The sequence below is a fragment of the Scyliorhinus torazame genome, chromosome 9 (assembly GCF_047496885.1).
Source record: "Scyliorhinus torazame isolate Kashiwa2021f chromosome 9, sScyTor2.1, whole genome shotgun sequence".
Taxonomy (NCBI): domain Eukaryota; kingdom Metazoa; phylum Chordata; class Chondrichthyes; order Carcharhiniformes; family Scyliorhinidae; genus Scyliorhinus; species Scyliorhinus torazame.
The window spans coordinates 198,038,469-198,062,268 of NC_092715.1; the positions used below are offsets into that span (position 1 = coordinate 198,038,469).

Consider the following 23,800-nt stretch of genomic DNA (forward strand, 5'->3'; position numbering starts at 1 on the left):
CTCCGGGTGGAGCTGGTCGTTCCTCTCCTCTGAAGCATCCACTAGCCTCCACGTGGGTGACCACCCTGCCTTCGGCCACACCATTCACCTCCAGGGCACGCTCCTCGAAGGAGGCGAGGATTCTTAAGTCTGGCGCTCCTCCGCCAGCCTGGGACCTCTCCTGACAGTTATGGGAGAGCATTTCTTGAGGGGACAAAGATAGGGCATCGTTAGCCACACGTATGGTTTACAGTGGTGGGAGGGATGTGTGGATCGAGGGTCGGGGGGGGTGGGGTTGAAAGGGGAGGGGGGTGGATGGAGAGTTTGGGGTGGATGCTCCCTTGTGCGTGTGTGTGTGTGTGGGGGGGGGCGCATTGGTGTCTACTCACTCGTGCTGCCCGGTGTAGGTCGTTGACCTTTTTTTGGCACTGAAGGTCAGTCCTCCTGGTCACACTCCCTGAGCTGCCAGCTGCCACCACCTCATCCCTCGGGGGAACAGGACATCCTTCCTGACCTCCACTGCGTCTAGAAACCTCCTCAGGTCAGGGTACCCGAATCTTGGGGCTGGTCTCCTCGGTGCCATTGTTGCGAGCTGGCTGGGATTGGCTGAGCAAGTGCAGCTTATGTGCTGCTCGACCTTGTTACCGGGAGCTGGCAAGCACAATCCCGGCGAATCAGCTGGCGAGTTTTCATTTGCGGCGAGAAGCCCGGGATGCCTCGTTAGGTGGACCAATTAATGTTGAATTGCGTTTCTGGCCTCGCTGGACCGAGGGCCAGGAAGCTCAGAACAATTCCCACTCTCTACCACACTTCAAATTTTTTCCAGAGAATCGCGCCCCTTCTTAACCTATGCACATAGTTGGTCCTGTGATGAAATTAGGATCTCAACACTATTTTAATATAAAATCATGGCGATCCCATCCAGTGTCTAATCTGCCAGTAAATTCCTAAGCCAGCAGAACCTACTGCCTGCTGGAACATGCATTGTCAGTGATTCTCAAAGTCACCAAAGGCCGGAATGTCTTTGCCCCAGCTTCTCCTCAGCTTCTAGACGGGATGTATCCCACATCTCCCGGTCTTCACTACAACTGTATTAATGGACCACCAACGTCTAGAATTAAACAGTACATAACCCTCCACATTTACTCAACTATGCCTGAACAGCATGTGGTACGAGCAAACCAAGATCATTACCAATCAGATCACGAACATTCTATGATTCTTTAAAACCATCTCACACAATGATCTGCTTGTTTTGTGCCTATCGACTTTGACTGATAAATGATGACCGGCTAAATTTAGCTTGAGTTTAGAAACACAACATACTGTACTCAAAAGCAAAGGTAGTGCATACCAACTGCATATGTGTAGCATATTTCCATTTTTTTTAACAGCAGCTGTATTCCATTGGACACCATACTGTTTCAAACATGGCTTGAAACTCTCTATTCCCTGTAAATAACAACTCCAGCTTGGTTAGTCCCACAGGCTGCCTGTAAAAATCCTAAAACAAGCCGTTCTCATTTCTCCCTTCGCCTTCACAAATTACATTCCTGACCATGCAGAACTGGGATATAGAAATGCAGCTATTTTAATTACTGAATACCAATTGCACCAATTGCAGTCCAATCATCACAGACTTATCCGTTGTCTTTTACACATTAAGGATTAATTTCTGTGTCTTAAGTCCGATAAGATATTAGGCTGATTCTGTGCAGGACATCCTGAGCCCTATTATTGTGGCTAAGGGAAGTGACCTTTACATTCCTGCAGTTTCCTCTTGAAGAGGTCATTCAGTGCCAGTTAAAACTCCTACAAAACTTTACAAAAATGACTAAACTGACTGGTTGGGGATACGCAGATTCAAACATAATAAATTTAATCCCAATTCCCTCTCCTATTCACACCAGTATCTGAACGAAATCCTGTGAAGACTGCTGCCCTGTACCGTTGAGAAGCAGTGTGTGAAATTAGAGATATTAGATGGGATTACATATTTGCTTCTCGTTTTGACAGAAAACGATTTTAATTAAAGGCAGGATCAACTATGGGTGATAAATTGGTTGTTTTTATATATACCAAAGCAAGATTTGCAGTGCTACTGATAAACAAGGCTTTCTCCTAGCTTTGCATAAAAAGCATTAATCCTGGACTTCTAAAGTCATTAGTAAAAATACAACAACTCGTTAAAGGTAATCTAAGGTTATATTTTTGAGGACTATATTGGAACATTTCCGGTTCAAGATCACAATTGAACTAAAACATTTTTATTTTCAACAATTTGAGGGGGCAGCACGGCGGCACAGTGGTTAGCACGGTGGCCTCACGCCATCAAGGACCCAGATTTGATCCCGGCCCTGGGTCACTGTCCGTGTGGTGTGTGTCATAATATACACCAGTATATCATGGTGCAGACACACACACTGATGGACACACAGTGGGACCAATCAACACACACAACACCGCAGCCAATCACCAGTTAGAGCACACGCACTATAAAGACAGGGGACATCAGAGTTCCCGCTCATTCGAGCTGCAGCTAGCTAGTAGGACAGAGCTCACAGCCTGCAGCACAAACATTCACTATCTGCTGAGTGCATCGACTGGTTAGGACAAGGCAAAGGTCTTTAGTTAAAGCTAATATCGTGTTAACCCACAGTGAGAGTATGTTAAACAGTTAATGACTCAATAAAATAGTGTTGCACTATTTCAAATGTTGGTGACCTGTATGTGTTCCACGGATCCAGAGCGTCCAACACAACATGATACCAGGAGTTGAGGGATATTAGCACTTCTTAGACCTACCTGCAGGTGATCTGCCTTCTGCCAGCATTCCGTCATCCTGCAACATGGACAACATCTGCCCGCCACCGCCACTCCGCAGCACCGGCAACCTAGGGGCCAACTGGAAGATATTCAAACAGCGCTTCCAGCTCTTCCTTGAGGCCACAGACAGGGAGGACGCCTCGGATACCAGGAAGATTGCTCTCCTCCTATCCACGGCCGGGGACCATGCCATCCACATTTTCAATTCTTTCACCTTTGCGGATGATAAAGATAAAACAAAGTTCAAGGCGGTCCTCCTCAAGTTTGACACTCACTGCAGCGTAGAGGTGAATGAAAGTTTTGAGCGCTACGTGTTCCAACGGCGTTTGCAGGGTAAGGATGAACCTTTCCAATCCTTTCTCACTCACCTCCGCATCCTTGCGCAGTCTTGCAGCTACGGGCCCACCTCCGACTCCATGATACGCGACCAGATCGTTTTCGGTGATCAGTCGGACCCCCTACGATAGCAGCTCCTCAAAGTAAAGCAACTCACCCTAGCGACCGCCATTGAGACCTGTGTCCTACACGAAAATGTCATGAGTCGGGATTCCCACATCCAAGCGGCTGAAACGGCGCGGCAAGGTCCCCACGAGGCGGAACGGGTCCGAGCAATTGAGCAGCTCCAGGGCCCCAGCCTGGATGAGGGCGGCCATTTTGCGCGCTTTTCGCGGACTCCCGCGCTTGTGCGCACCAAACGAGGGGATGGAGACGTCGAAGAACGTAATGCGCAGGCGAGCACCACGCATGACCGCACCGCGAATGCACGGTGGCGCAGCGAATGTGCTGGCGCTACGATGTGCGGCAACTGTGGCTCCGCCCATTTAAAACAGCAATGCCCTGCCAAATCTCGACAATGCCTAAGATGTGGCAGACTTAGCCACTATGCTGTTTTATGCCGAGCAGCTCAGCCTGCCAATTAATATCGCTTCAGCCAGCCTCGCAGGAACGTCCAGGCAATTCAACCCACGGTCACTGAGTCCGATGTGGACCTCCCACACAACAGTGACACCGAGGACCCGAAGGCGCCTTTTCGAGTCGGCATCGTGACTAAAAACAGGGTGTCCCCGAAGCAAAGACACCAGCCGCTGTCGGTATACAGCATCGATCCAGACGATGAGTGGTGTGCCACCCTGACGGTCAACCGGTCCCAAATACGATTCCGCCTGGACACTGGCGCCTCCGCCAATCTCATTGCGCGGTCTGACTCCCAAAGCCTTTGTGTCAAACCAGCCATCCTTCCATCAGCCTGCCAGCTATTGGATTACAATGGCAATGCCATTGATGCCAGCGGCTCGTGCCAACTTGAAGTGACGCACAGGTCACGCAAAGCCATCCTTCCTTTTGAAATCGTGGGCTCCTCGAAAGCCTCCCTGCTTTGCACGCAGGCATGCAAGCTGTTGAACCTAGTTCAGAGAGTTCACTCTCTCTCTCCTGATGACACGTCTGCCTTTCAGGACACCGACTTCAGGGCGCAACTCAACGCCATCATCAACCAGCACCACAACGTCTTCGAAGGCATGGGCACGCTCCCATACACCTACAAGATCTTATTGAAACAGAATGCCACGCCTGTGGTGCACGCACCTCGCAGGGTCCCAGCGCCCCTTAAGGACTGCCTCAAGCAGCAGCTGCAGGACCTCCAGGACCAAGGAGTGATTTCCAGAGTCACGGAACCAACCGACTGGGTCAGTTCCATGGTATGTGTAAAAAAGCCTTCCGGCGAATTGAGAATTTGCATTGATCCCAAGGATCTAAATCGCAATATCATGAGGGAGCATTATCCAATTCCCAAGCGCGAAGAGATCACATGCGAGATGGCTCGCGCCAAGCTCTTCACCAAACTCGACGCCTCAAAAGGATTCTAGCAAATCCAGCTCAACAAATCCAGCAGGAAACTGTGTACATTTAATACCCCCTTTGGCAGATATTGTTACAACAGGATGCCGTTTGGGATCATATCTGTTTCAGAAGTGTTCCATAGGATTATGGAACTAATGATGGAAGGCATTGAAGGTGTCCGCGTCTATGTCAATGACATAATCATTTGGTCCACCACCCCGCAGGAGCATGTTAGTCACCTCCAGCGCGTATTCAAACGTATACGTGAGCAGGGCCTCCGCCTCAACAGGGTCAAATGCTCTTTTGGTCAGACGGAACTCAAGTTCCTCGGGGACCACATCTCCCAGTTGGGTGTGCGGCTGGATGCGGACAAGGAGGCTGCTATCACAGCCATGAAAACGGCAGAGGACAAGAAGGCGGTCCTCCGATTTCTGGGCATGGTCAACTTTTTAGGGAAGTTCATCCCTAACCTCGCCTCTCATACCACGGCTCTCAGGAACCTGGTCAGGAAGACAACTGACTTCCAATGGCTTCCTGCCCACGAGCGTGAATGGAGAGAACTCAAAACCAAACTCACCACGGCCCCGGTCTTAGCTTTCTTTGATCCAGCAAAAGAGACCAAAATTTCGACCGATGCCAGCCAATCTGACATTGGGGCAGTGCTCCTGCAACATGATGAGGCCTCATCATGGGCCCCCGTTGCATATGTGTCACGTGCCATAACCCCCACGGAGCAGCGCTACGCGCAGATAGAAAAGAAGTGCTGGGTCTTCTGACCGGTGTGGTTAAGTTTCACGATTATGTCTACGGACTTCCTCAATTCACCGTCGAGACCGACCATCGCCCGATGGTCAATATAATACAGAAAGACTTGAACGACATGACACCTCGCCTCCAGCGTATTCTTCTCAAGCTCCGGCGATATGACTTCCAGCTGGTATACACCCCAGGCAAAGACCTCATCATTGCTGACGCTCTCTCCAGGGCAGTCAACACTCCATGTGACCCAGCGGGATTCGTCTGCCAGGTTGACGCACATGTGGCCTTCGTGGCCTCCAATCTACCTGCCACGGATGAACGCCTCGTCCAAATTCGCCGCAAGACGGCGGCTGACCCCTTGCTACAGCGTGTCATGCGCCACCTAACAGACGGGTGGCTCAAGGGCCAATGCCCGCAGTTCTATAATGTCAGAGATAATCTGGCGGTAGTAGACGGGGTTCTTCTGAAACTGGACCGCATTGTGATCCCGCATAGCATGCGCCAGCTCGTCCTGGAACAGCTACACGAGGGCCACCTTGGCGTGGAAAAGTGCCGCCGACGGGCCCGAGAGGCAGTGTACTGGCCCGGCATTAATGAAGACATAGCCAACACAGTGCTCAACTGCCCCACTTGTCAGCGCTTCCAGCCGACCCAACCACATGAGACCCTGCAGCCCCATGAGTTGGTCACGTCACCTTGGACCAAGGTGGGCATCGACCTGTTCCACGCGCTGGGTAGAGACTATGTCCTGATCGTGGACTACTTTTCAAATTACCCGGAGGTGATACGGTTGCACGATATCACATCGTCTGCAGTCGCCCGTGCCTGTAAGGACACCTTTGCTCGACACGGCATCCCACTCATGGTTATAAGACCATAAGGCATAGGAGCGGAAGGCCATTCGGCCCATCGAGTCCACTCCATCATTCAATCGTGGCTGATTTCAACTCCATTTACCCGCTCTCTCTCCATAGCCCTTAATTCATCGAGAAATCAAGAATTTATCAACTTCTGTCTTAAAGACACTCAACGTCCCGGCCTCCACCGCCCTCTGTGGCAATGAATTCCACAGACCCACCACTCTCTGGCTGAAGAAATTTCTCCTCATCTCTGTTCTAAAGTGACTCCCTTTTATTCTAAGGCTGTGCTCCCGGGTCCTAGTCTCCCCTGCTAATGGAAACAACTTCCCTACATCCACCCTATCTAAGCCATTCATTATCTTGTAAGTTTCTATTAGATCTCCCCTCGACCTCCTAAACTCCAATGAATATAATCCCAGGATCCTCAGACGTTCATCGTATGTTAGGCCTACCATTCCTGGGATCATCCGTGTGAATCTCCGCTGGACCCGCTCCAGTGCCAGTATGTCCTTCCTGAGGTGTGGGGCCCAAAATTGCTCACAGTATTCTAAATGGGGCCTAACTAATGCTTTATAAAGCTTCAGAAGTACATCCCTGCTTTTATATTCCAAGCCTCTTGAGATGAATGACAACATTGCATTTGCTTTCTTAATTACGGACTCAACCTGCAAGTTTACCTTTAGAGAATCCTGGACTAGGACTCCCAAGTCCCTTTGCACTTCAGCATTATGAATTTTGTCACCGTTTAGAAAATAGTCCATGCCTCTATTCTTTTTTCCAAAGTTATCATAGAATTTACAGTGCAGAAGGAGGCCATTCAGCCCATTGAGTCTGCACCGGCTCCTGGAAAGAGCCCCCCACCCAAGGTCAACACCGCCACCCCATCCCCACAACCCAGCAATCCCACCCAACACTAAGGGCAACTTTGGACACTAAGGGCAATTTATCATGGCCAATCCACCTAACCCGCACATCTTTGGACTGTGGGAGGAGACCGGAGCACCCGGAGGAAACCCACGCACACACGGGAAGGATGTGCAGACTCCGCACAGACAGTGACCCAAGCCAGAATCGAACCTGGGACCCTGGAGCTGTGAAGCAATTGTGCTATCCACAAGGCTACCGTGCTGCCCGCAAAGTGCAAGACCTCGCACTTGCCCACGTTGAATTTCATCAGCCATTTCTTGGACCACTCTCCTAAACTGTCTAAATCTTTCTGAAGCCTCCCCACCTCCTCCATACTAGCTGCCCCTCCACCTATCTTTGTATCATCGGCAAACTTAGCCAGAATGCCCCCAGTCCCGTCATCTTAGTTCTCATGTACCACGTCCTGTAAATATGTCTTTCGCACACACGTAGTTAGGGACATTCTAACCATACACTATTTATTGCCACACATGTACCTTCTTTTATAAAAGGGGGATGGCATAATATACACCAGTATATCATGGTGCAGACACACACACTGATGGACACACAGTGGGACCAATCAACACACACAACACCGCAGCCAATCACCAGTTAGAGCACACGCACTATAAAGACAGGGGGCATCAGAGTTCCCGCTCATTCGAGCTGCAGCTTCCTAGTAGGACAGAGCTCACAGCCTGCAGCACAGACATTCACCATGTGCTGAGTGCATCGACTGGTTAGGACAAGGCAAAGGTCTTTAGTTAAAGCTAATACCGTGTTAACCCACAGTGAGAGTATGTTAAACAGCTAATGACTCAATAAAATAGTATTGCACTATTTCAAGTGTTGGTGACCTGTATGTGTTCCACGGATCCAGAGCGGCCAACACAACAGAGTGCCTGTGTGGAATTTGCTCATTCTCTCTAAGTCTGTGTGGGGCTCACCCCCACAACCCAAAAAGATGTATTGGGTAGGTGGTTTGGCCGTGCTAAATTGCACCTTAATTGGGTATTCTAAACTTTTAAAAATAAATTTCAACAACTTACATTTATATACTGCATTTAACATAAGAAAACATCATAAGGCAGGCGCCTCATAGAAGCGTAGCTAGACAAAAATCGGCATCAAGCCGAAGATTTTCCCATGTGATCCACCATCCACTCCTGAAATATGGACTCTTGCCATCGATGCTTCTCAATATTTAGTTTCCAGAATTGTGCAACACTGGTTCAGGATAACCAACTTCCCTCTCTGTGGATTTCATGTGGCAGTGTGGTAAAAACCCGCAATCCTCAAATTCCGCCTCCATGTGATACAGCACATTTCCTGCAGCACAGCTTGTACGGCAATGAATGTGCGAAGTCTCTGTTTCTGAAACTGAAAATTACCAAGACTTCTTCCACCTTGTCTATAGCTCAACCCAATCGTGCCTCAGCAGCCTGCAATTGCTTCCCTAACAACGATGGAGGAAATGACTGTACGATGTTGATATGTCATTCTTCCCTGCTTCACCCGATGTCTATGTATTTACATTGTATATTTATCGTATGTCTGTATTGTCCATGTATGGAACGATCTGCCTGGACTGTATGCAGAACAATACTTTTCACTGCACCTCGGTACACGTGACAAATCTAAATCTGAAATCTGCTAAGTATTATTTTTTAAATTTAGAGTACCCAATTCAGTTTTTCCAATTAAGGGGCAATTTAGCCTGGTCAATCCACCTGTCCTGCACATCTTTGAGCTGTGGGGGCGAAACACGAGGAGAATGTCAAACTCCACATGGACAGTGACTCCGGGCCGGGATTGAACCCGGGGAACTCGGCGCAATGACGCAGCAGTGCTAACCACTGCGCCACAGTGCTGTCCAACGGCTAGTTATTTTAAGTGTGGCATTTTAAGCAAGGCGGTAGTTACCCATCACAATCTAGATGTAGAGTAACCAAGAAACTGTCAAAAGTAAAGAGTAAATTACTTACATTTATAAGTAATTACAAAGTATATGTGTCTGCTAGAGTTGAATTCTATTGGATTTCCTGCACACAGTACTCTGTAGAGACATGTATGTATATGTACATTGTTCTTCAGATTCTTCTGCATACTTAGACACTACACAATTAAGTGCAACCCGTCTATGAATCGGCATTGGGTTGTACTCATGGAAGTAATAACATGCAAGTGAAGGCCATTATTTATCACTATATATGGCATTATGTGGTTCATTCTTGTTTTGGGTTTTTAAGGTTTAGCACAGTTTGCATTTGACACTCTGATAATTAGATGTCTGCTTGCTCCAAGAAAAGCCCACTAATTTATCTGCTCAATATATATACTTTCGGGGGAAGGTGAGAGAAAGAGAATTGTCCTGTTGAAAAATGTTTTAAGACTTTTCGGGAATTCAAATAATAACTAGATAAAGAGACTACACGGGCAAGATTTTAACTCATGCAAAGAGTTAATCTAGGCTCCAATATTAATAGAATGGTCAGCTCTAAAAGCAAAGGGGAATGGTGGGGGTGTTGTGGGATGGATTAAGATTACAAAACCCAGAAGTAAAATTCACAGGTTGAATTCTCCGATTTTGATTCGGTTCAACCATGACATTATCCTTCCAGCTTTCACGTCTCCAAGCTATATGGCAGGTGGGAGGAACAAATCTCACCTCAGAATTGGGAGCAAGAATTCTGCTGCCCCACGAGGTTGGAGGTGATTGAGGAGGTGAGCGGAAGCATTGTGTCTCAGTCTCGGATGCAGTGTAGTACAGGAAGCAGTTTAATGGCCAGGTCAGGAAGACAGAGTAGGTCAACTGATTCGCCTACAACCCTACCCCACTCACTTGTCCTGCCGAGTGCACGCAAACAGCTCACTCCACACATCTGCTTAAGATTCAGCACCAGCCATGCTTCACTTTCCAGACACTTCCTCACCTCCACTGCTGCCACACCTCCCAATCCTTAGAATCATAGAATTCCTACAGTGCAGAAGAAAGCCATTCGGTCCATTGAGTCTGCACTGACCCTCTTGATGTGTTGGGTGTTCTGGATCACAAACAGGTCACCAACACTGGAAGTGGTGCAACTCTATTTTATTATAAGGTTAACTATATTAACATACTTGAACTGTGGGTAAATGCAATACCAGCTTTAACTGTTGACCCTTGCCTAGTCCTAACCAGGTGATGCACTCAGCACATGGTGAATGTCTGTGTTGCAGGCTGTGAGCTCTGTGCTCCGAGCTGGCTGCTACTAGAATGAGCGGGAACTCTCCTGTCCCCTGTCTTTATAGCGCGTGTGCTCTCACTGGTGATTGGCTGCGGTGTTGTGTATGCTGATTGGTCCCACTGCATGTCCTTCAGTGTGTGTGTGTGTCTGCACCATAATATACTGGTGTATATTATGACACCTCTGAAAGAGCTTTCTTCCAAGTCCCCCCCCCCCCCCCCCCCCCAACGGGTGTTTACTGTATGTGCGTTCCGGATCTCATAGATGCCGCTGTCGAGGTGACGGAGAATTGCGATTTGACGTCAAATCGGCGCCCTCCGCGATTTTGGCTTCGGGACCTATTCTCCGCCCAATCGCATTTCCCGATTTCAGCATCGGCCAACGGAGAATCCAACCCAGGGAGCCTGAAATAGTTGATGACAAAATTAAAAATGTTCCTGATTCACTTATGCTGGCTTTTCATCAATGACTGAACAACGAGTATCTGTTTGTGGTAATTGTCAAGATTGTGACCTTGCTACGACTAATTCTTGGGTGGCATTCTCTGATCTCCCGCTGGATGGGACCGCGCGAATCGCGCCACGCCGCCTCGATGCCGGGACGCGATTCTCCGCAGAGTGGAGAATCGGTGTCATTGGGGCCAGCGTGGTAGGCGCGGCGCCGGTTGGGGTATGCGCCGACTCTCTGGCCCATGCCGATTCTCCGGCCCAGATGGACCGAGCGGCCGTCATCAAAAAGCCGAGTCCCCAGGGCAGCACGGTGGCGCAGTGGGTCAGCCCTGCTGTCTCACGGTGCAGAGGCCCCAGGTTCGATCCCGGCTCTGGGTCACTGTCCGTGTGGAGTTTGCACATTCTCCCCATGTTCGCGTGGGTTTCGCCCCCACAACCCAAAGATGTGCAGGGTAGGTAGATTGGACACGCTAAATTGCCCCTTAATTGGGAAAAAATGAATTGGGTACTCTAAATTAAAAATTAAAAAGCCGAGTTCTGCCGGAGCCATTCTAACATCCTCTGAGCCGGCGGGTCCTCGGCGTTGAAGGGTCCGGGGGTGGCTTGTGGGGGGGGGGGGGGGGGGAGGGGAGGACCGACCCCAGGGGGTTGGGGGGTAGGGGGGGGGCCTCCGGAATGGCCTGGCCCGCAATCGAGGCCCACCAATCGGTGGGCCGACCTCTCTAAGTCCCCCGGCCTCCTTTCCTCCGCGCCGGCTCCTGTAGCCCTGCGCCATTTGGCGCGGGGTCGGTGCGGGGAAGAAGGCCACTGCGCATGCGCTAGTTGGCGCCGGCCCAACTGCGCATGCGTGGACCCCGCGGCACCGGGTTCAGGCCGTGCTAGCCACTTGTGGGCCGGAGAATGGGGTCCCGGAACGGGCGCCAACGCCGGAGTAAAACACTCCCGGTTTTACACCGCCGTCGGCACCTGGCTGCCCGATGGGAGAATCCCGCCCCACATTTCTCTCCCTTGCCTTTTAAGGCCTTCACAAGTGTCACTGGAGATGTATGAGGAACATTCCTCAGAGCACCTCATTCCTTCAGATGGTGCATTCATTGAGAGTACAGCCATGCAGATGTGTACACATTGGTGGGTTCACTGACAGCGAGTTAGATTTTCATCTACTGATTCATAATTCACAAGAGAGTTTGAGCAGGCACCTGCGGCAGGAACAGCTGAAGGGAGTCTGTGTCCGCAGGAAGTGGGAGAGGTGGCACAATCCTCTCCAAGCTACACTCAGTTGGACAGGGGTCACTGTAAAACAGAACAATAGAGGCACATCAGCAACTTGGTGAGGTACTGACAAACATGCCATGCACACACTCTACAACATAGAGAGGATGGACCCAACTCCTGTAGATTGGTGGCACAGGGAATTGCAAAAACCTCAAGCCCAGCTCTTAGATGAGTTCATGTGAATCCTGACTGCAGCCACGTAGACGTTGGGGAGGCTGTGGCATATTGGTATTGTCACTGCGAGTAATCCAAGAGCATGGGGTAATGCTCTGAGAATCCAGGTTTGAATCCCAGCACGGCAGATGTTGAAATTTGAATCCAAGAATATATGGAATATAACATCAAATGATGACTATGAAACCATTGTCGATTGTTGTAAAATCCTATCTGGTTCACTAATGTCCCTTCGGGAAGGAAATCTGCAGTCCTGACCTAGTCTGGCTGACATGTGACTCCAGATCCACAGCAATGTGGTTGACTCTTAAACGCCCTCTGAAATGGCCTCGCAAGCCACTAACTTCAAGGGCAGCTAGGGATGGGCAATAAATGCTGACACAGCCAGAGACATCCCATGAATGAATTTTTAAAAACTTTGGTTGTCACCATATCGTCCGCCTTAAACAAAATGACATATCCATTCGTAACAGCTTTACTACAGATCATTGATCCTCACCAAGCTGATCTGTAGCAGTGATAGGAACGATGTGGCACTGGCCCAGGGTGGGGCTGACAATGAAGTGGAAATGTCACTCAGAGAGCTCCCACTTCTCACCCATTGTCCTGCCTCAGCCAGTACCCATAATGCTGCCTGGGGGGGGGGGGGGCAGTGGCATTCACCACTTCAGAGAATTAAGTGAACCAATGATTTTTTTACAAATATTTTTATTCTCCTACTTTTTCACATTTTCTCCCAAATTTATATCCAACAATAAACAATAATCAGTAACAAATGTAATGTCAATCCCCATATCAATAACAATGATCCCATCCCTGAACCTTTAATTTATCAGGTCTTCCCTGGTAGCAACATGGCTGGTTTGGCAATGAGTGATCCATCTTCATATTATACCTGCTTCTCTTCTTCAATCTTCTCCTCATCGGAAGGTGGCTTGAATCAGAGTCATGAATCTGATTGCCTGCTCATGCTGGCTATAGTCAGGGAAAGTTGATAAAAGATGACATTCTGACATGCAATTCATCAACCTTATACCTTTACGGCACGGTGGCGCAATGGTTAGCATGCTGCCTAAGGGTCTGAGGACCCAGGTTCAATCCCGGCTCTGGGTCACTGTTCGTGTGGAGTTTGCACATTCACACCGTGTTTTTGTGGGTTTCACCCCTACAACACAAAGATGTGCAGGGTAGGTGGATTGGCTATGCTAAATTGCCCCTTAATTTGAAAAAAAGCCTTACGCCTTTATATGCTGATAAGAGACCATTGAGATGTCTCTGTTAGCACACTGGAAGGAGCCTGAGACAAAGAAATTGATGGAGGCAGTGACTTTGACAGCAGCAGGCAATGCATGGCCACCCGGTCCAGCAGGGAGCAGCTGTTCTCGAAAGAGGCCGCAGGTATTTGCAAGCATCTGCCATGTCAATCTGAGTCTGCAGAAACATTGCCCTTCACATAGGTCAAGGAAGCTGAGCTTCTGTGGGTAGGCCCAGTCACATGGGTGGCACTTCTCTCTGCTGTTTTGACCTGTCAGTTTCCCTCCTGAGCATCTGCTATATCTACCAAAGAATGTTGTTGCTGCAATGGCTGCTGACCGTCTTCCTCATCCAATGTTCTGTAAAATATCCATGAGCCTCCCATTCTGCTGCAATCTGTTTGAAAGCCTCCTATCTTCTCCAAAACCTCTACACTGACAAGAGGTTTCGATGAAACATTTGCCAGAGCAAACTGACAAAGCGGCTGTAAGAACTGCGCCTTTATTAAGTTTGGACAGTCTGGCGTTTAGAGATTCCCTCGAAGTGACCTACAGCTTGCTCCCTTTTCACTGTGTTTCCCGAGTCTTGAAATCCTGGAGATATTACCCTTAAATGCCTGTTTAATTCAATTGAAGATCCCCTCGTTACCATGTGTTGATGATTTTAACAACTGTGATAATTACCATCCAGTCTGTCCTAATGATTATAATGACTCCAGTGAGTAAGTACCTTTGCATGCAGCCAAATGAGCCCCTGTTCATTGGCATGTTAGAACCTGGTTGCGGTTCTCACAGATCACAGAATTTACAGTGCAGAAGGAAGCCATTCGGCCCATCAAGTCTGCACTGGCCCTTGGAAAGAGCACCCTACTGAAGCCCACGCCTCCACCCTATCCCCGTAACCCGACCTAACTTTTTGGACACTAAGGGACAATTTAGCATTGGCCAATCCACCTAATCTGCACATCCTTGGACAGTGGGAGGAAACTGGAGCACCCAGAGGAAACCCATGCAGTCACAGGGAGAAAGTGCAACCTCCACGCACACAGTTACCTGAGGCAGGAATTGAACCCGGGTCCCTGGAGTTCTGAGGCAGCAGTGTTAACCACTGTGCCATAGCCCTCCTGATGTTTCCCACCACCACTTGCAAAATTCCACATGGTTCTGATTGAAGTTTCTTCAAATTTTACTTCCTACTTGATCCCAACCCACTTGATCTTGGCAGTTAAATTTCCAATTACCACCTCCCCCCACTCCCCCACTCCCCCCACACCATTTTGTAAATCCTAACAAAAAAATCAGACATTCATGTTTCAGAGTTGCTCCATAATCTGAATGTTTTCGGTGGCAGGGTGTTCTAAAATAATAATGTACCACACCCACATGGTCCTGACAAGAGATAAGCAGATTCTGGGAATAGAGACAAACATTGCAAGTTCAACCATTTTCCTCTAACTATACTTGTTTTGTACACCGTGTGCCAAGAAAAAAACAAGTGGTGAAATCGCTTTTTATATGTGATGCTTTGAATCACAAGATCGTTCAAAAGTATTTTGAATGACTGCGAGGAAACATGTCTCATAAACCTCTGGCAAAGGGCCTTATTTTGCAGTACCCAGTTAAATTGGCATCAGCTGCCCATACACTATTGATGTGCAGTAAAGATTTTTTTATTCTCCATACTGCACAGATAGGAATGACTTTATGCCATTTCACCAATCTCTGGTAAGATGTTTTCTGCATGACTTTGGTCCATCGTGTGAGAAGCTAATAAATTGTATTAACAATACATTGGCTGTTAACCCTGAAATATTATGGTGCTCCAGAAAATGAATAGATTTTGCTGTGGAAGGACAGGGTAAATATTGTGGATAATTTTGGCACTGTTCAATAGTTAATGGAAATAAATATAGGGAGAGATATAAAACGGTCTGCAATTTTACACTGTCGGAAAAGTCAAAATTACCCTTTTGTGTAACTAAAAATACAATAACATTATAGGATAACAATTTTTATCAGTTGTCACGCCACATGTAAGATCCCGACATTAACATCTCCTTGTTAAAGAGGTTGAAAAAGAAGCTGTCTTATAGAAATCCAAGGCTTGGATTTTCCTGGGAACTGTGTACAGCTGATTTATTTGCCTTCACTGTGCACTTTCCACAACAGTCTTTCTCTCTCTCTCTCTCTCACTCTCTTTATGTAGAGTTTTCATTGGCTCAGTTGCCAATCATGGCTCAATGATGCCATGATATCACATTAGGGCAAGGAGAAGAGTACAAAAACTACCTGAGCCAACACAGTATTAAACCTGCACTTTTGCTGTTATTGAACACAACACTCTGCTAACCAACTGAGCTAACCAGTCCTACTTCTACAGCAGTACGGCTGGGATTGATAACTGTCCGTAGTGCATCATGGGCATGAACTTCTATCTTACTATTCATAGAATCATAGAATTTACAGTGCAGAAGGAGGCCATTCGGCCCATCGAGTCTGCACCAGCCCTTACAAAGAGCACCTGACTGAAGCCCACTTATCTGCCCTATCCCCATAACCCAGTAACTCCCACTTAACATTTTTTGGACACTAAGGGCAATTTAGCATGGCCAATCCACCTAACGCACACATCTTTCGACTGTGGGAGGAAACCGGAGCACCTGGAGGAAACCCACGCAGACACGGGGAGAACGTGCAGACTCCGCACAGACAGTGACCCAGCGGGAATCGAACCTGGGATCCTGGAGCTGTGAAGCAACTGTGCTAACCACTATGCTACCGTGCTGCCCCTGCCCCTTGTAGTACCATGCTGGGTAAGAAAGCAACAGTTGGTTCTTTCACTTCATCTCACAGTATATCTTGCCAATATTTTTGTTGCTGTTATACAGAAATATGGTCACTCATGCATATTCTGTGCACAGGGGGAATCAACCCATGGAAGAAGAATGCATAACTCCTCTCATTCAGACCTTCATGCTCCTGGAGGACCTTCATGCTCCTGGAGGGCATTGAAAGCAGCACAAAAGTTTTGGGTAACCCAGCTCACTAAATTCCCGTTACCCTGAAGTGGTACTGACAATGACTGTTAACATCCTCATCCCCAGGAGGAGAGAGGAGTGCATTAAACAATTGCAAGTCCTCAGCTGGACAGGCAAAGTAAACTACTGCACATCCCTCCCTTTTCTTTCTCAGCCACCTGGAGTACCAACAGACTCTTCACTGCCTTCTCAAAACAACATTTTCCCAAATAACCCTGCACAGTGCTTTCTAGATAGGGGGTTGGCTCCACCTCAAGGGGTGAGATTCCTGGGTCTCGGTCGTGGTGGGACATGTTGCGAGTGAGAATGGAAAATTTGGCGCTCCAGCCAAAACTCCATTCACTCTCAGCGGCACCAGAAAATCCCAGCAGTGACTGAGGAGGGAAGATATCTGTCCAAGGCTACTCCGCTCCCCTCTCAACAATTACTTACATGCCCAACCCTAAAACCATTTCATTTAACAGCCTCATGCCCCTGAATAATTCAATGTACATCACCGACATCACTTGGCACGCTGTCAATTGCTAACCTTACTCTTATCCGCTCTAGCTACTTGCAAAACAATTGCTACACAAGCAGAGCACTGGAGGGTGGGTGGCCTATCTGAAGTACCTACCCTCTTCAAGGAGAAGGCCATGGAGTTTGGGGGGGGAAGCTCGCTGCTCCTGCTGGGGGTGATGCTGAAGTTGGTGGCATCTCTTTAATGCTAGGCTACCTCTGTCTGGTAGAAGAGGATGGTGAACAGGATGTTGTGAGCCAGGACACAGGAATTACCGCTGCATAATACTATCTCACGGGTGGCAGCGCTCGTCAGGCCTCCAGCCATCACCCCTCGCCAATGGAACACAAAAAGTGACACCACGTTGCCAAGGAGCAAGATGACATCAGGCTTATGCCACCTCAATCCCATCAGTCTTTTGTACAGCACGAGCAACCAACCAGAACACAATACCAACCCTAAGATGGCACCTAGAAAAAGTTCAAGAATAAGTTCCTAAAAAATCAACCCAGGGGCCACACAATGTTAAAAAGGAATACGTTGAGTGCAAGTCCTTTGGATTTCACTGTCGTAAATCGGAATGTGAACAGACATTGCACAGATATTGAGGTTAGATTGTTATAACAGGCTGTATTTCTATGTTTTTTTGTCTTTATTGAGACGATGCAGGAACATATTGGATGTGTGCTAATATGGAAGGATGGGGAGCAGTTTGAGAGAATGTCTCTTTGTTTGAGATTTGCAGAGTGGGGGAGAAAGCAGTCAAGAGGCCTTTGCTCCACAGAAGGGAAGTCTTCATTGATGACATGTGTTGTGATGCCTCTTGCAGTAAAATGGTGCGTGAGCTTCCTTTGCTTCATCTTGTGGCGCCTCACCCTGCCCATCATAATGACATACAAAAATACCTCCATGGGAATGTTACACCTGCCCCTGGAGAGATTTGACTGTGGAAGGGATGCGGTGGAGGGGTGCAATGTAAGGGTGTGGTGGAGGTATGTGGTGGATCGGTCCTCCGTTCCTGATGTTCAACATCTGGAATATCATTTGCATTCATTAACATATCATTATCCGTCTCCTAATTCTGAATCATTCCCCCCCCGCCCCAACCTCTCAGACAATCCATTAACTTCGGCGAGACAGTAGAATAGCGTGAAACCCGACTGGTCTTCCAAGGTGTACACTGGTTTTGTAAGGGCCACGAAGAATCCAGCATGAGTTTTAAGGATACAAAGTAATAACATTTATTTACTATAACATATATACATAACAGTAGCAGTAACTTCCCTTGCGACATACTCCTTCCTGCTGGTTCCTGAACTGGCCAGCTTTATTTATACTAGGAGTTTACTAGTGGATTCTCCGCCCCCCTCATTGGGAAGCTCATACTCCCACAGGATTGTGGGATAGTCATTAGTCCCCAGCCAATGGTAAGTAGGCAGGTTATAACATCCCTCCCCCCCCAAAGTCCAAGGAATCCACCGAAGACCCTGGCGAAGGAGGGCGTCGGACTCATTTGGCCGCAGGCCGGACACCATTTGCACGCGGCGCTGGATCAGGCGGCGTGTAACGAGACGGAGACCGGCGCTTCCGTGATGAACGGCGCAACGGTTGTACATCCACGGCCCGTGGACCCGAGGATTCCCCCTCTGATGCATCCTGTGTCTCCATCTCGGAGTCAGAGTCTGCTGCCTCCGTCATGTCAGCGTCTCTATCTCCATTCGGTCCCGTAACGACCTGCGCAGGCTTCGAGTGAGGCACCAGTGGAAGATTGTGAGGACTACTTCCCTTGTCTCTGGTCTCTGCGGCTGTTGAAATGAGCTCCGGGGGCGGGGAATCTTTTGAGGGGATGGTCTTCTGGACCGAACGTGGTCTACATGTTTTCGCTGGAGACGACCCTGGGCTTGCACTTGGTAAGATATAGGGCCCGTTTGGTGAAAGATTACACCAGGAACCCATTGGGCACCACCAGCAAAATTCCGAACGAACACTGGGTCACCGGGCGCAACTGCCGAATCGGCCGATGCCGAGAAAATCCCTGTCCCTGCCGTTCTTGTGTGCGGCGTACTTTTGCGCCAATGTCCGGGAAAACCATACTAAGGCGGGTGTGAAGTCTCCGGCCCATTAGGAGTTCTGCGGGAGCTACCCCAGTCACTGCATGGGGGGTGGTCCTGTACGTAAACAAAAAGCGAGCCAGTCTCGTGTCCATTGATCCGGAAGACTGCTTCTTTAGGCCTCTTTTGAATGTCTGCACTGCGCGCTCTGCCAACCCATTTGAAGCCGGGTGGTAAGGGGCAGTGCGGATATGGCGGATGCCGTTCATCTTCGTGAACCTCGCAAACTCCTCACTCGTGAATGGAGTGCCGTTATCCGTGACCAGCACCTTAGGGAGGCCATGCGTACTAAACGATAAACGCATCTTTTCAATTGTTGCGCAGGACGTTGTCCCCTGCATCTTATGCACCTCTAGCCATTTGGACTGGGCGTCAATTAGTAGAAGGAACATGGATCCTTGAAAAGGGCCGGCGAAATCTGCATGTAAGCGTGCCCAAGGCCGCCCTGGCCATTCCCAGTGATGTAGGGGCGCGGCCGGCGCTCCTGGCACATGGAGCAGTTTTGGGACACCTTCTCAATGTCGGTGTCGAGGCCTGGCCACCAGACATAACTCCGGGCCAACATTTTCATTTTGGTCACGCCTGGATGCCCATTGTGCAAGTCTGTTAGTATCAGCTCCTGGCCTTTTTCCGGGTCAACCACACGCGTCCCCCACAAGAGGATGCCGTCTTCCACGCTGAATTCTGACAGCTTGGAGGAAAATGCCCGTAACTCGCCTGGGAGCTGACTATGCTGCCCACCATACAGGACTATGTGCCGAACCTTTGACAGGACTGGCTCCGTCTGGGTCCACTCACGAATCTGTGATGCCGTGACAGGCAAGGTGTCCATAAAATTTAGGGTTGCAACCACCTTACCGGTCGTGGGGGTCGACATGGGGCCGGTCGATAAAGGCAATCGGCTCAGTGCGTCGGCATTTGCTATCTGCGTACCTGGTTTGTGCTCCAGAGAATACTCGTATGCAGCAAGCAACAAAGCCCAGCGGTGGATCCGTGCAGAAGCAATGGGCGGTATTGGCTTATCCTCTCTGAAAAGTCCCAGCAGGGGCTTATGATCAGTCACGATAGTGAAATGGCAGCCGTACACGTACTGAACAACAAAGAACAAAGAACAAAGAAATGTACAGCACAGGAACAGGCCCTTCGGCCCTCCAAGCCTGTGCCGAGTAGTCGCCACAGGTTCATCCACATGGAAGGTACGGCCTCTGGGCTGGTCCCAGTAATGGCCCATGGGCTGGTCCCAGTTTCGGTCGGAACGACGGCACCTCTGGCGCCCCCAGGACCGCCGTCCACGACGGGGTCGGCGCCTACAAGTCTGACACGGACATGGCTCCTCATCCATTGGTTCTGGAGAAGGCTCCCTTCGGGGAGGAATGTCCGACGGCCACTGGCGTCGGTCCGGACGTTGCCTCGCCCAAGGTACCGCAGGAGTGTGGGGGGACGTTTCCGGGTGGAAGGGGTTGCGCCCCAAGGCATGCACTTCCATTCCCTGTAGCTCCTGTACTCCTCGCTCTGCGCTCTCTCGGGACAATACTATTTGAATGGCCTGTTGAAAAGTCAATGTTGGCTCCGCTAACAACGTTCTCTGGGTGGCCGCATTGTTAATACCGCAAACCAAACGGTCGTGTAACATTTCTGACAAGGTCTCACCATAGTCACAGTACTCCGCAATCCTGCGTAGCCTGGATAGAAAATCGGCAAGGGATTCTCCAGGGGTCCTCTCAGCGGTATTAAACCGCTAACGCTGGACTATCGTGGACGGGGTTGGGTTAAAATGTTGCCCCACTATATTCACAAGTTCATCAAACGTTTTGGTGTCCGGCGCAGCTGGGTACATAAGGCTCCTAATCACCCCAAACGTATGCGGGCCGCAGGCGGTGAGCAATATGACCACCTGGCGCTCGTTTTCGGTGATATTGTTTGCCCGGAAATAGTAACGCATCCATTGTGTGTACTGGTTCCAGCTTTCCAGCGCAGCATCAAAAACATCCAAACGTCCGTACAGAGGCATGGTATAATAGAAAACAACTTCCAACCTGTATCCAACAAAAATCCAGGGAGGTGGCTTCAGCAGTGTAGACAGCTATTCACTTTAACCTTCGTCGCCAGTTTTGTAAGGGCCACGAAGAATCCAGCACGAGTTTTAAGGATACCAAGTAATAACATTTATTTACTATAACATATATGTTATAGTTCTTTAGAACCTGTTAGAGTTCTTTGAAGAGATAACAAATAGGTTAGACCAAGGAGAGCCAATGGATGTTATCTATCTTGACTTCCAAAAGGCCTTTGATAAGGTGCCTCACGGGAGACTGCTGAGTAAAATAAGGGCCCTTGGTATTCGAGGCAAGGTACTAACATGGATTGACGATTGGCTGTCAGGCAGAAGGCAGAGAGTTGGGATAAAAGGTTCTTTTTCGGAATGGCAACCGGTGACGAGTGGTGTCCCGCAGGGTTCAGTGTTGGGGCCACAGCTGTTCTCTTTATATATTAACGATCTAGATGACGGGACTGAGGGCATTCTGGCTAAGTTTGCCGATGATATAAAGATAGGTGGAGGGGCAGGTAGTATGGAGGAGGTGGGGAGGCTTCAGAAAGATTTAGACAGTTTAGGAGAGTGGTCCAAGAAATGGCTGATGAAATTCAACGTGGGCAAGTGCGAGGTCTTGCACTTTGGAAAAAAGAATAGAGGCGTGGACTATTTTCTAAACGGTGACAAAATTCATAATGCTGAAGTGCAAAGGGACTTGGGAGTCCTAGTCCAGGATTCTCTAAAGGTAAACTTGCAGGTTGAGTCCGTAATTAAGAAAGCAAATGCAATGTTGTCATTCATCTCAAGAGGCTTGGAATATAAAAGCAGGGATGTACTTCTGAAGCTTTATAAAGCATTAGTTAGGCCCCATTTAGAATACCGTGAGCAATTTTGGGCCCCACACCTCAGGAAGGACATACTGGCACTGGAGCGGGTCCAGCGGAGATTCACACGGATGATCCCAGGAATGGTAGGCCTAACATACGATGAACGTCTGAGGATCCTGGGATTATATTCATTGGCGTTTAGGATGTTGAGGGGAGATCTAATAGAAACTTACAAGATAATGAATGGCTTAGATAGGGTGGATGTAGGGAAGTTGTTTCCATTAACAGGGGAGACTAGGACCCCGGGGGCACAGCCTTCGAATAAAAGGGAGTCACTTTAGAACAGAGATGAGGAGAAATTTCTTCAGCCAGAGAGTGGTGGGTCTGTGGAATTCATTGCCACAGAGGGCGGTGGAGGCCGGGACGTTGAGTGTCTTTAAGACAGAAGTTGATAAATTCTTGATTTCTCGAGGAATTAAGGGCTATGGAGAGAGAGCGGGTAAATGGAGTTGAAATCAGCCATGATTGAATGGTGGAGTGGACTCGCTGGGCCGAATGGCCTTACTTCCACTCCTATGTCTTATGGTCTTATTTACATAACAGTAGCAGTAACTTCCCTTGCTACATACTCCTTCCTGCTGGTTCCTGAACTGGCCTGCTTTATTTATACTAGGAGTTTACTAGTGGTTTCTCCGCCCCCCTCATTGGGGAAGCTCATACTCCCACAGGATTGTGTGATAGTCATTAGTCCCCAGCCAATGGTAAGTAGGCAGGTTATAACAACTGGCGAACAGACCTCCCAGAGGAGCTCAGGCGAGTGTATCACTCAATGGGAGAGGGTCGTGCCCTGGCACTGCTCCCCAGACTGCCCAGGCAGTGCCTGGTAGTGCCAGAGGGAAGTTCAGGGGGAATCCAGGGTGAACTCTCAGATGCTGAAGCAGTCCATGTCCAAATACAGCAAGGCCTGGACAATATCCAGGCTTGAGCTAAAAGTTGGCAAGTTACATTCACCCTACACAAGTGCCAGGCAGTGACCATCTCCAACAACAGAGGATCTAACCATCGCCCCTTGACATTCAATGTTATTACTATCACTGAATCCACCACAATCAACATCCTGGGGTTACTATTGACCAGAAACTGAACTGGACTCACCATATAAAACTGTGGCTACCAGAGCAGGTCAAAGATTAGGAATCCTGTAGCGAGTACCTCACCTCCTGACTACCCAAAGTCTGTCCACTATCTACAAGGCACAAGTCAGGAATGTAATGGAATACTCATTAATATGGGGATCAGGGGTTACAGAGGGAAAGGAATGAGAAACATATCAGCCATGATCGAATGGCCTAATTCTGCTCCTATATCTCATGGTCTTATTGTTCATCCCTAGTTGCCCGAAACTCCATTGAGTAGCCAGACCCAGAATCCTCATCTGCTCCTCATATGACAAGCCCTTCATTCCCAGGATCTATTATTGTGAACCTCCTCTGGACCCCCTCAAAGGCCAGCACATTAGATACAGAGTCATTACTGCTCACAATACTCCAAATGGTGTCTGACCAGAGCCTTATATAGCCTCAGCAGTACATCCCTGCTCTTATATTCTAGCCCTCTCGAAATGAATGCTGACATTGCATTTGCCTTCTGAGGCACGATCAATTGGATAAAGATGATAGTTGAATCCAACTGAAGCTTTATTGCTATCAGGTGTGTGGCCTCCCACAGCAGCAGGCGAAATGG

At 48.8% G+C, this 23,800-nt stretch overlaps 1 protein-coding gene across 1 annotated transcript in view; it reads right to left on the minus strand.

Annotated features, from left to right (window-relative positions):
• Positions 1-23,800, minus strand: part of acer2 (alkaline ceramidase 2) — a 122,322-nt gene that overhangs the window by 13,183 nt on the left and 85,339 nt on the right. The gene's annotated exons all lie outside the window — the stretch shown is intronic.